Below are 14569 nucleotides of genomic sequence, written 5' to 3'. Positions count from 1 at the left end.
GTTGGGATGGAGGGGCCTTATCAATAGGGTCTTTGATATTTGCCCTGATAAAAATGAAGCCCTCGGGGGAAGCCCCGCTTTTCGGCTGACGAAAGTGTTGACGCATACAAATTGTGCATTAGCGCAAAAACTCGCAGCTTTCGGCGCATTGGCGCGACAGCCAGTGGCGAAAATCTGCGAGCATCCGCATTTGCATAAATGCAATTTAAAATCTGAATTATTCATGAGCCCCGCCATTTGGCCATTTGTCTGAATGACCACTTGTGGCTTGCTTTTCCCAAATGCACCACCCATCCTGCTTTGGAAGTGACCTCCCGATCCCCCGATTCCATGCCAGCCAACCGGGCGTATACGTATTTATTTTTTTATGGCCACCGGGGTCGCCAGCGCCTGCATGTGACAACTTAATGGCTTCCGTTATTTGAAAGCAAAAGCATCGAAAACTGCTGATGTCAAATTGTCGATAAGGATTAACTCTTCCGTCTGTGTACATTTCATATTAGCAGCTGCACATTTGATTTGCCCAGTCGTCTGTCCCTCCCCCATCGATCGAAATGTTTATTCTGGATTTAGAAATTACAACATGTGTGTGTTCAGTTTGTTGAGCAAACACACTCGCCGCTGTCTGTCCACCGACCAATGTCCAATGTCCATTACTCCGAGGAGGCGGTCGGAATCAATCTATGTATTTGCCAACGCTTCCGTTAATGACTCACTTTGAAGTGGTAAATGCACTTAGGGCTCCGTTTACATTTATTGTATGTTTTGACTCCTAACACACTGCAATTAGTTGAATACATTTTGGGATTCAAATGAGCTTGGAGGCTAATATTATAAGCCTTAACCCTTAAATTTATGAAGGAAATGTCTTCAAACTGGAAAAACTTGAAGTAAATATGACATTAAAAAATTATGCAATTAAAAATTTGTTCTGAAACCAAATCCTCGTCTTGACCTACACCCTGAACATAACTTTTAAAGTTTCTCTTTGAAGTCGCCTAGGCTTTGTCAAGAACTTAATCGCACTTTGCAAATTGCCTGATAATGAAAAAAATAAATATCAGAAAAAACACCCGGAAAACCTTATAGCATGAAAACCAAAGGCAGAAACAAAAAGCCAAACTTTTCCACTTAGCCGCACAAAATGTGTGAGCCGCCCTGTTTCCTTATTTTGCCAGTATTTCTCTTTTCATGTTAACAATATTATAAAACTTTTGGCGATTTCCTTGGGCCTTCCCCACCTTCCAGGTGTAAAAACTTGCTGGCCAAACTTTAGCCCGCGGCTCACGGCTCGGGAATTGTGTTTCATTTTTCAATTACGGAATGTACCAAAAGCCGACCCTTATTGGCTCCGATAAGTCCGGATTCCGGAATTAGTTGGAATGCAGCTGCCATATCTGCAGAAGTCGGTGGGTCAAAGGGGTCAAAGGGCAGCGGGAAGTGGGGGAATCACAACAGAGTGAAATTGTTTTGGATGCCGGCCAACCCGTCTGCTGCGAGATAATTTCCTGTCATTATTTTGTGGTCTTCCGCAGTCGAACGTAAAAATTGCGACTCAAAGGTTTATATCCAGCACGACGGACAAACAACCGAGCAGGCCAGGACAGATTGGGCCTCCGTAGTCCATAGTCCGTAGTCCATAGTCTGTTGTCCATAGTCCGGAGTTCGCAGTCGGCTGTCTGACAGTTGGAAAAATTGACTGCATTGCCCACGGGTCAACAAATAAATTGGTTGGCCGGCTGGCGGACCGACTGCCATGTTGATTTTGAGGTCATCGCTGATATTGCGGATGCGAATCGTTTTTGATTGCATTGGCCAACTGGGGTCCCGAGATGATGACGCAGTAACCGCACCGCCATGGCCATGGCCACTTCACTCTACGGACAGATGGACTATGGACTTCGGACTTCGGACTACCGACTCCCGCCTTTTGGATTGAAAGCTGGTCCGGCTCTACGGTGTATTAATTGTGGTTGCCACTGGTGAGAATTTCCATTTGCCATTTTAAGTGCGGCTTGACGTTGTTTTCATTCCCGTTAAGGCCATAAAAAGTCTCTGCGTCAAATATTTATTACAAACGGCCATATTCGCCCCACACCCACGGACGCACATTCATTCTGTCGCAGGATGAAAGACAGCCGAGTTTTTTTGGCCACCACACCTGCAGAATGTTAAATAAATCAACATGCTGCACTCACTGCACGCTGACCGACTATAGAATACTCAGTAATTGAAGAAATTATAACCTGAAGGTAATATTAAGGTTGTAATTTTAGCCGAGAGTTTCAAAAGATGTTTTATGATGTGCTCTTTTAAAAAAGTATAACATTTAATAACAATCTAATACATTAAAATGAAAATGTAAAAATAATAAAATTAAAGCTTTCTAAAAAACTATAGTCCCATCTCAATACCATTTACACACATTGCTAGAAATCGTAAAAATACCTTTTAATCTTTCTGTAAAATTTTTCATTGCCCAAAAAACTATGCTACACTTCTTTATTGACCACTTAAAGTTCACATGCATTGCAGGTTCGGATAAATGTTTAACGGGATTTTATAAATTAACATTCTTTAATTGTTAAAAACAAATATATCCTGACATTCTTAATCACAAAATATCCTCCATATGACTAACTCTTATCATCATACTCTAACATCCAAACAGTTGCAGAATGAGAGCAAGTCTCCGGTTTTTCTGACTAACTCACTCCCCGAAAATGGACATATCTTTCGTTCGAGTGTGTGCGAGTGAGTTTGGTGAATATTTCACGAATTGAGCTGTCATGCAAATGTGGCATTTCTGTTTTTGAAGTTGACAGGCCTCGAAAATTGCAGCGTACATCTAGATTGAGGCATTGACATGGGCACGGCGAGTCCTCCCGTCTGCGGATGCGGATGCCGATTCGCATGGGGATTCGGGGGCGTGGGTGTGTGAGTGTGAGTGTCAGTCGACTTATTGTTGCACGGATGCTGCCGCAATTGTCGTTTCCATCAATCAAGGCCGCCTGACAGCCACTTGAACGAGAACGAGAACGTAGACGCAGGATCGCCCACGGATTGAAATGACACACTGAACAAAATATGTTGACATAGTTTTAAGCAGATTTATTTACTTTTTAAGTTCATGAATAATACAAATAAAATTATCATTAAAATAAAGATGTTCATAAATTTATTTTACCTAAATATTAATAACATTTTTGAAATATATTTAATATATTTTTTTAAATATTTTATTATTTGATTTTAAATTCATTAAAAACAAGATTTTAGTTTATTATCAACGTGATTGTTTAGGTTTAATGAAAGACTTCTCCATTTAATAATTTAACATAATAAATAGACTTTAGATCGGATTAATTTAACAAGGAGAAAACTTAAAAATGCACAACTCCTTTTTTTAATACTTCATAGAGAACTAACCTTTTTATTTTCCGTGTGGGCCGAGAAAACAATTTCAGTCTATGACTGTCACCACGGAGAGCACAAATTCTGGCACTTAATGCGCTAATAACTCAGCTGGCTGGGAATTGCCCAAAAACCCAAAAGCAAGGGGCTCGCGGCAAAGGGGCCCAAGAAATGGTAAAAGTTTTATTGAAAGCGCCACACAATTTGTTTGTATATTTAAATTATCATACAATTTCACAAAGTTTCGCCCGAAATGAGCGCTGACCTGACCCCAGTGCCCAGTACCCTCGAACATCTGACCCCCCTTCGCCTCTTCCACAACTCCCCGCTCAGTCATTATGGCCCACTTTTGCCTCGGACTCGTTTTTCGGGTTCTTTTGGCCGCTTTGCACATTTTGACTTGCGCCATTTGGTGTGGGATGAATGGCTCGAATGGGTGGGATTTTTTGGGGTGGCTCTTTGCAGTTCCGTGGCTGCCGAATTACATTTGTGTAATTTTGCGGAAAAACTTTTTTATTTGCTAATTTCGTTAAATTAGAAAGGAAAATGAAAGAGAATTGCAAATGGCATTATAATATGCGCTGCGGACGAATTTTTGACAGTCGCCGTCGTCGCTGGTGGCCAAAATAATTACACATGTAATTTGAAATTCTTTTTAGTGTCGCTGCCAATGGGGAAAACTTTGCACAAGATTTCTTAATTACCCAAGAAGCGAGGCTGTAATTCCTGGGGCATGCATTTCCCTCATAGAGAACTCAAATATGAAATTATATTCACCGCAGAGACTACTTGCCAAAGTGCTTAATTTGAATAAATGTTACTGAATAAATAACGAGTGCTGAGTTATTCAGGGCCAGGCGATGGGTTTTCGGGGCAGCGGCAGCTGACGTGCGGCTTTTATTCTCGTGAAAGGTGTTAATTGAGTGGCTTCATTTGTCCGCCGGAAATGCCCATCAATTAAGGTAATCACGCAACAAAGTCACAAAATGCCACGCCCCCCCAAGGGAAAAAGGAGACGAGACGGTGTCTCCTCGGTCGCCGTTCGCTGCGGTTTTCCAGGGCTCTGAAACCCCAGACTGTGGACCGTCGACCGTCTAAAAAACTGCGTGACTGACATGCCATGCCAGGCCACGCCACCAAGTCGACATCCACATCTACGTCCTCCTGCGGATCCGATGTCCACTGTTCCGTATCCGGCAGCGGGGCTTGGCCACCGCCTTTGTGTTTGGCTTTGTTTGCCGGCACAAAAGGCAGAAAGCGCTCTTAATTGGGCGGCTAACTGAAAGTGGCTGCGTCTTTGCCCATTCACATGTCAATCAAGGCAGCACACATCCACATCCCCTAGAACCCGGGTCCACCACTAATGGTATCAATTTCAAAAAGAAACGAGACTAGTCCGGTCCGGGGGTCGGAATCCGGTTTGAGGGACCAGGATCGGGGTCCCAGGCGCCTCCTGCTGGCACAATCAATTTATTACACACCGCTGCTGACAAGTTCTCGGAATGCCTGGTGCAGAAAAGGGCGATTTGGTAGTGGGGCAAGCACTTGGACCCCTCAAATTTACATCTTCTATTCCAGCACACACTCTCAGGCACTTGGAAAAAATAATATTACTGAAAATGTAATGTAGAGAAGAAATAAATAGATCGTACCTCAAAGATTTAAAAAGATAAAAATATATATCTAAAAATTCTTATTTAGTTATTTTTTAAATTTTTAAAAAATTTTATTTAGCATCAAGGATAATTGCAGATTTAAGAGTGTTAGTGTATAGATATTTTTACGAAAATACCAAACTTTTCCCACCGTGTACAATGCAAATATTGTAGAGCATAAAATGGGCATTGACGAACGTGCTGCAACATCAAATGATGAGATTATCGTAAACTCGAGCAGGACCATAAAGCAGGCCTAGAGGACAGGACAGGAAAGGACAGGACGGCCGGAGAAGAGGATATGGAGTGGATGGAGTGGGGTGGAGGTCAGGGAGGGCGGCCTCTTGTGGCCGTAAAAGCGCTTAATAGTCCATTAAAGGGATTAAGAGGGGCACCCGGAGTCCAAGGAGCCGAGGCGAAAGAACAAATTTCCGAACATGTCCGTGTCAATAGATGGCCGGCGTTAAAAATCAAACAGACGACGGGTCGTATGCGTATTATTGAAAACTTGCTGGAAAAGCTGGAAAAGCGGTCGTCGGCAAAGCGGGGACAATTCTTTATTGCGGGCCATTTGGCCGGGCTTAATACGAGCAAATTAAACTAAGCTCGGCAAATTGCGTTTCGGTCACGTTCCGAGGCCAGCGGGAAAATGGCTCCATTTCCATTTTCTCCAGCACATTCCGATTCCATTCCAGAATAAACACATGCATAGAACGACGAGTCCCCCGCGCTGAAAATAATGCAATAAAAGCGGCATAAAAATAAAAACCAAAACAATGCGAAAAGGAAAGCAAACAGTATCATGTACGTATGTACACATCTTGGCGATGGGAAATGGGAAAATGGGGAAATGGAAAGGCGCGCAAGAAATCATAAATGTAATTGAGAATTTTATGGAGGGTGCCAGTTGCCACCCCACCCTGCCTTGCATGTTGTGCAAATAAAAGTTGAAATTGTCGCCCAGAATTTCTAAGAATAAAACGGCGAATTTTCCACAAAGCCCAAAAACGGAATGGGGCGATCCCCCAATTTCCACCACCCGCACACAGAAACACACACGCATGACGTTGACGCTTTCCATTTAAACTTTTCATGGGGCTGGGGGTGGGTGAAAAACCCATCCACAATGGGCGCCTGTTCGGTTTATTGCCAGCAATCAATTAAAACGGCAAAGTCATTTGTGACAAAAACATTCACAGAAAATTTGACTTTTTGCGCCGGGGAAAATTCTGCCTATGGCACACAAAAATCGATGGGCACACACATGCATACATGTTATTGTAATATTTCAATGTCACGTTGTAAGGGATGAGGGGGCGGTGGTGGGCGGTACTGCCAAAAAAGTGACTAAGTCGTTCCATGCACTTGCCAAAATAAAAGGGAGTAGCAAGGGAAAACAGAGAGCCATTTTTCCATTAAAAACAAAGGCCAGGAAACAGGCTCATAATATTTATGGGAATTTAGAAGAAAGCTACATTTAACTACGTATTTATAAATCCATATTAACATTATAAACTAAACTAAATCTTTACGATTTAAAACTACACAAACATTGGGTTATTTATTTCTAAAATGTCTAAATTAATGTCCAAAATAAATTATAAATAAATGCAATTCACTTAAATAGCTTTCAATTTAACTATCCATTCCACTGCAATACCATCAATCATTTTATAACCCAATCAAATTAAAAGGTCACATTTTCAGTAATTTCTAAAATGTTTTAGCCGTTAGAGAGCCGAAACCAATCAAAATAATATTATATACATTTAAATGCCACGAAATATTTGAAAGCTTCACCAGATTTACCATATTAATTGCGGATTCACTTGTTTACAAAATGATAAGTGAGGTGAAATTAATACAGGAAAATCGAAACATGTTTGCAGATTAAAATGCAGATTCAATACTCACTTGCTCCCTTCGAAATCAACCTCCTACGTAATTTAATAATCAGCTTAGGCGAAAACAAGCAGAAAATGCCGTTTTTTGGGGGAAAGAAAATCGATGATGGCGATTTCCACGCCCAAAAGTCACACCGACTTAGTTCAATTGCAATTAACTAAATACACGGAAGCCCAAAGCGGTTTTGGCACGGTCTAATGAATATGCATTCCGTTCATTAAATCAACATTAATTTATGTAATGTATTGTTTCACTATCATTGTTTTTGCCCCGTTTCTTTCTTGTACATAAATTCTAATGAACAGCTAATACATGCGTGCTCAAATAATTGATATTGATGGTTGTAATCTTATTTAATCCCTAATTACAAACGAATTCAATGGAATCGAGCAGGTCGTCGACTGGGGGCCAATGTACAAACCACTCACTGCCAATACCCAGTACCCTATACCCAAAACAAACATCATACATAAATTATTTTTACACAGACAAGACGGGTGGTGGTGGCTTTATGTATTCAGTTCAGTGTACATATGCCCATCTGAATTGCTAAAAACATGCAAATACTTGTGCAAGCCAACCCACCCACTGCCGCACACAAATGGAAATAATTTGCTAATTAGTTTGATTAGTCGAAATACTCGCGAAAATGCCTATATATGTGGGCACATCCCCGCCGACTTGCCACATTGCTCAGATCCATTAATTAGCGCCGCCCACTTTGCCCCGAAAGCATTGGTTTAATTAGACAAACATCGCCGGGGAATCCCAGATTAAAACCACACCGCCGCAAAAATAGTTAGGCTTTTGGCCTAACAATAATTTGCTTAATTAAGAATCAATCATAATTCGATTGCCAAACATTAAAATATCTATGTTAAATAAATATGTGAAATGCACACGAATGACTTTCAATCGCAGCTAATTAACATCTATTCTCTTATTAAATGTCAGTTGTCATCTACTTTGGTTGTTTTTTTAATTATTTAATTAAATAATTGATTACTAAACGTTGAAAGGGACTAATCACCATCGTTGTTGATTTATTATTTTTAAAATTTGTTACAAACCTCTGTTACACCAGAATAATAAAAGGGATTAAAATCCTATTCAAAGGATGCATTTATTAAGGACAAACTCACCTAATGGATTTCTAAACCACACAATCAAACAAATTTCAATATACATAAAGAAACTTTTTCGATTTTGCCTTTCCCATTTGCTATTTGCTTAAGTGCCGGGCCATATGGATTTCCGCTTGTCAGCAGGAAATCGAGAGAAATAAAGAACTTGTAGCTTTTCCACGCTCCGTGGCCCGCTATTCCCCTATTCCCCAATCAGTTTTCAGTTTGCAAAACCTGTGCTCCACTCTGATGCACATAAATGCAACAAATCCACGGAATAATATGGATGTGGCAGCCACGGGGCTTTTAGGTACCGGCCAACGGGGATTTACCGGGATTCGCCCATTGTCACATGGGCGATGTCAGTTGTTGATTAAATAAAAGAGTTCCCCTAAAAAATATAGTATATATATATATATATGCATCGGTATAGCGGGGGCCAAAGCTCGTAATAAAAACTAAACTGAAAAAGTTTACATTTCTCATCGATTCCCTGGGCAGCCGGAAAAGTTGGGAAAAAAGAAGAAGTGAAAAATGTGGAAAGTGCAGCGAATAAATAATTCAGGCCGAAATGTCAAACAGCGTTGTGTCAGGATGATTTCTGCGGAAGTCCTTGCGATGTCTATGTCTCTGCGAGCATTACCAACTTTGCAGCATGAATAAGTCAGCTCAGCCATTGTCTGGCCGACGAGTTGCCCCTCCGGGAAAGCCCGGGAAAAGCCCCTGGAAAATAACCGCCCCCTCCCATGCCTGCGATGTCCTTGCACCGTCTTTAGGACTCGTCGCCTTTGTTAAAAAGTTGTTGACGTTGATGCTCTCTACGTGTAAAAAGGTGAACAACATTTGTAGACGACTCCGACTCTAGAGTCTGGCTCTATACTCCCAACTCCAGGCTCCTGACAATTGAAGTGGCATTTCGCACTCCGGCGTCATCTGTCTGCCAAGTGCCTTTCGGAGTTTGCTCACGTCACAATTATTTGCAGCAACTTGAAATTTATACCCAACCCTCATCCTCATTCGTAGAGCTCTCCGAATTAATACATCAAACGGCAATCCACTCCCCCTTTCTGGACCACAACAAAGCAAAACAAGTAATTTCCATTGGGGGTGGTGCGAAGTGCAGGGGCGTTCCGCCACATTCCCTCCACAGCTGCGGAAAATAAGCTGGACAGCCCCGTTTGCGGGGTGGAAGTTCCATTGTGTTTCATTACTGAATGCCAGTTTATTAAAAAATTTGTGAACTTAATGTCCAACGCGGAGGAGGAGAAGATGGCACGCTACTGGAATTTAATAAAAACGTCAGCACTGAGAACCCCAGGCAAGAAATCACAACCCTCTAAATTTGAAACTAGGGATGGAATGGCAATGTAATAACCACTGAGTGTGCACGAGATTATCATTAATATTATTTAATATTTATGTTGATTTAAATTTTTTTTTTTTTACATTTGAAACACATTAACCGCAAATCAATCGTAGAAAACAACATATTTAATACCTTATTTATTGTAGAAATGCATTACCATCAATCATAATCAACTATTTCAAAGGTATGCATTAAATTAATGTTTCCAAAAAAAAACTATTGATTTTGTTTTATGCAGATGAAATTCGTTTTATTTAACTAATTTTTGAGATTTAAAACTCCGCTGGTTTAACGAAGATTGTCTTTCACGGACCCAAGTTTAATATATTTCTTAAATAGTGCCGACAATGCAGGCTTTTTGTCATCTCTATTTATAATTGTTTGCCTACCCTTTGTGGTGTTGAACCCAACCCCCTGAGGGGGAGGCTTTCTTTCCCTTTTTTTTCGCAGTAACCACACCCCACCCCGAAAATATGCCCCTTTTTTGGGATTGTGCAACCCAGGGGGTGGCTTCCCTTTTCCGTTTCCCATTTCCCCATTAACTCCTCCCTTGCACCGATTTTGCTTGTTTGCAACTGTTGCTTCTGCTGTCTGCTGTTGTGCCCTGTTCTCTGTTTTCTGTCCTGTGCGGCAGTGGCCTTTGTTTTTCCAATGTGTCGCATCATTAATTTCGTACAGATATTTGCCTGCATCCTGCCAACGAATCACGCCTTTGTATCTGCCGCCGTTGCCATAAATTTCGATAATGTGTCAATTTATGAATGGGCGCCCCGGCAAAAGTTATCCATTCACCCGGCCAGCGGGATTTGCAGCTGTCAGCGTCTATTGATTGTTTTATTGATGGGCCCAGATTGACTTGGCCGGCGTTCTTTATGGCCTGCCAAGTGAATAGCCAGACGAGCAAGATAAACAGCTCTCAATATATGGGTGAATAAGCTGTTTCGGCTGACAGAAGCCAGACAAGTTGAAGATGTTCTCGTAAATATCACTCGAAGGAGTGCGAAATTAAATATTCTGATTCTATATTATAAGAAACAAAAATCTTATAGAATGTATAAACTGAAATAAAGTGTATACAAATAGTTTAATTTAAAAATTTTCGATATTTTGGCGATAACATATTCTACTTTTTTTTAAGTTCCTACAAGTACTTTATAAAACTCTCTTTTCTTTGTTTCAGTGCAGACTACATGAACACTTTAGCTTTATATTAAACCCCATCGTCATCTAGTTAAAACTTCGTCATAGAGCTCTCGCCTTTATTTACCTATCAAGAGGGTTCACGTAGGAGTTCATTAGGAGTAAAACGAACTACAAAGTCATCGCCTGCTGTGTTATCCTGGTTCGACTTAAGCCAGCAGTTTGCGTAATTAGTTGGCAAAATGCTGGAGCGCTTGAAAATGTACGTAAATTGTTTAATTGTTGCGCCAAAGGAACTGAATAATTTGCTCAATTTTCATTCATTACTCGCCCTGTCTTGTCTCTATTCCAATCCATTCTCCTGCTCGCCGACTTTGCTCGGTATTTCCCAGCATCATCATCATCATGGTCGTGGTCCTCAGTCCTCAGTCGTCAGTACTCAGTGCTCAGCCGCATCTCATCTCTCGGCGTCATAAAAGGCACTTCATTTGCATAAATGAATTCTGTAAATTTTGAGTAGCACTTGACGCTGCCAAAGAGATCACAACCGAGTGAGACGGGGCAGGAGCAGCAGCATATTGCTATGGATTCCCAGCTGCGAAGGCTTATCCACAAACCGCAATTCAATGCGTAAGCCAAACAAATTGATATGAATGGCCTCGTTTCGCCAGGACGAAGCCAAGGTCCTCGACTTGAGTTGACTCGACTTTCGAGTGCAATGGATCGGGACCAGCTCGTCGGTGCTTTCTATTTAATTAACATGCGGACTCCTCGAGCGTATGCGTATTCAATGTTGCCATTCAAGAGCTCTCTTCACTCGCTTCTTCATCCGCATTTTTATGTGCCTTTCCCTGCCCTCGATTGGGGATTGGTTGATGAATACCAGTTCTGGGTGGGTAGGCAGAAAAACAGCACTACTACAGACTACAATCAGTTGAGAAGGGGCCTCAAAGAACCCAAATGTTTTGAAAACCCTCATAGAGATCGTGAAAAGCTAAATGTATTTATTAAAATATATTGCTGCATACTTTTAGACACCTTTATAAATTATTTTTAAACCCTGTGGATAACAAGTTTTTCAATTTTTGTATAGCGTAGAGAATTATTAAAGCTTTCGTTTTAGCTTCGTTTCATATTTTTTAATAGTGTGCAGATAAGGGCTTTCCCATCTACCAATTAAGAAATATTCAGCAATATTTTTGCTGCAACAATGAATTGCAGCTCGGTTGCTAATTATTTATTCCATATTCCGCAACCGAGGTACACCTGTACAAGTATAGCTGTAGGGACATTCAACTTTTATCATTATGATGCGCAAACGGTCGCAACTTTTTCACACGGTTGTAGCCCGCAAAGTAAATTAGTTACAGTTCGCGCTGCTAAGCGATTTAGTTTGTTGATTAAACTTTTCGCATAAACGCCAGGACCCCGCCTGAGGGTCGAATCTCTGCTAAAAATCCAGCCCAACTCATGAATTAATGTAGCAATTTGGGGAGTATTTGCAATATAACGTATACGACGTGAGGAACGCACTTTAAAAAGCAGATTTATCAATAAAAAATATTTATTTGAATAATTTCAGTTTTTAATTAATTAATAACCTAACCAGTCTTATCCTTTTATCTCATTTGTGTTTATTAAACTCCTTTTTTTTGACAAATCTATATTAATTAAGAATGGGAAGCCTTTTCTAAACGCATGACATATGCAAATGGTGTTTATAAATAATATACAATACACTTACCTGCCGGAAAAGTTTTCTTTTCACCACGCACGCACACCCGCACACAATTTAAAAAGTGCAATTTGGAAATTACATTTAAATAATTGAAACAACAAATGTTTGGCAGTAGAAATTTTGACATTTTAGAGACTAACGAGGTCGCTCAATTTGATGAGACAAAGCCGGATGAATAATTCATGCAAAAAATAAACTAACTGAGCCACATGTAAGAGCACTTGTTTTTCGGCCGAGAGATCGGGAGGTGGAGATTTCGGGGGCCCGAGACATATGTACGTTTAATATAGCACCCAGGAGCAGGAGCAAACACAATGGCCTGGCATTTTGCTCGCCAGCTGTGGGTAATTTGTAAACGTCAAAAGGCAAACATCGAGTCCTGTCCTGCCTGGTATTCGCATTTCCATTCCCATGCCAGCCTGCCATGTCAGAGATCAGAGCCAACGCCACACGTCCTGAATGAATTCGCACGTGTCCGGAATGAATGAAGATGCCGGGCGACTGTTTCATTTTAAATACAATTTATTGTGCATGCTGGCTAGCTGAAACTAAACCGAGCCAGAGCCAAAGCTAAAGCCACAGCCATACAGCCCGGGCATAATCCGCATTTGGTTCCCTGCCATTTAATATTTAATGCGGCCCCGAAATGTGGCAAAAGTGTGATTAATAAAATAAGCCAGAGAACATGTGTCATACTCGTACATGCCGAATATGCGTGTCACTCGGTGGAAACTATTTCCATTTTCATCTCGATTCCCGATGCCCGATTCCCGGTTCTCGCTCCTCGAATATAGATACGTAGGCTCCTCCGAGCAGAACTCACGTCTCCGTACGTGTTCGATTCCAATATGGCGCTGTATTTTCCATATTTACCCGGCATAAATTCTTAATAATCCGCTCGAAAAGCTGCCACAATTGATAAGTGAAAAGCCAAAGAGGCGACATAAGTGGCATAGTGGTGGTATATATGAAAAGTGTTTGGGATATCTAAAAGTGCACATGGAAAATAAAATGGATAGAAAGAATTTTTATTAAGAATATCATTTTATTTATTTTGCAATCAGTATATTAAACTTTAAAAATTAAATTTTGTAGTGATAAACATAATTATAAAATAACAACGAATACTCTGGAATTCAATTAAGCAAAATATGCTTCAGAAAATTCGCATCCTTAAATTTATAATGGCGCAACTCGCGGACCAGAGCTCATTTCACGTTTGAAATATTTAATTTATTTTAATTGCGAGTCAACTCTTTTGATTTCTGCGCTGCCATTATGAGGCAGTTGTTATTTTCGCATTTCTCCTTTTCGGAGAAGAGGCGAAAGAAGCGTTTCTCGAGGAGCGGCGACAAGTGGCAATTATGTGCTCACCCAGCCGCCGAGTGGGGCAACTGGCACTCAAATTGCCGGCAAGGCGGGGCCAAAATGCATTTAATTTCTTAAAGGGGCGCGTAATTAGTTTGCCTCGGTGACGGGCAGGTCCTCGTTCTCGTCCTCGTCCTCGTCCCCAGCCATAAACATACAAGTATGTGCACCAAAGCCTCCTGTCGAGCAGCTCCTTTGGAACACTTTCAGGAGTGCCCACTAATGTGTTTCTTTGAGGTTATGCAATTACCTACTTTGCAGTCAAGGGGAAAAGAGAGAGATTTTTTATTGGGAAAAGATTGTTGCTCCTACTCGAAAAATTCTAACAAATTGCACTAAATTGCCGTGGGTTCTAAAAAAAATCCCAAAATTATTTACAAAGGTGTTTAAAAGTATGCCACAATATATTTAAATTTTGAAAGAAGCCCCGTGTTCTTTGCATACTTTTTGGCCCTATTATAAGTGATTTGAAAACCCAAAAAAAATCTAAATATAAATGTTCTTCACTTTCAATAAAATATAAACCCATAGAATTGATCTACAGAAACTTTGCAAATTGTTTTCCGTGTGCTAGGAATTCTCAGGAACCCGAAATTAACGCATTACGCATTTGTAGACCGACATGCAGTTAATGGCCATTCCGGGCATACAGTTCAAATACAACTCATTTCCCAGATGCAGCCGAGTGCAGAGCATACAAAATCAAGCCGAGTCCCCGCCTCAGGGGTCTTGGGGGTGGCGAACTCCTGGAGCTGCCCCTACCTCACATACACACACATTTGTCCATTGTTTGCCCAGGGTGTCGGGGAGTCGGTTCCATTCCTAAGAGGAGCCTGCTTTGCGGCCCCTGCCACTTGGC

At 41.1% G+C, this 14569-nt stretch overlaps 1 long non-coding RNA gene across 1 annotated transcript; it reads left to right on the top strand.

Annotated features, from left to right (window-relative positions):
* Nucleotides 1–1632: 1632 nt before the first annotated feature.
* Nucleotides 1633–2974, top strand: LOC138911962 (uncharacterized). The gene is made up of 3 exons (XR_011417589.1): nt 1633–1982; nt 2672–2754; nt 2819–2974. It is a non-coding gene; the product is annotated as an uncharacterized lncRNA (long non-coding RNA).
* The last annotated feature ends 11595 nt before the right edge of the window (nt 2975–14569 follow it).

Source organism: Drosophila takahashii, chromosome 2L (assembly GCF_030179915.1).
Source record: "Drosophila takahashii strain IR98-3 E-12201 chromosome 2L, DtakHiC1v2, whole genome shotgun sequence".
Taxonomy (NCBI): Eukaryota; Metazoa; Arthropoda; class Insecta; order Diptera; family Drosophilidae; genus Drosophila; species Drosophila takahashii.
The sequence above is the reverse complement of the archived record's forward strand: the minus strand, read 5'-3'. Positions and strand labels throughout refer to the sequence as shown.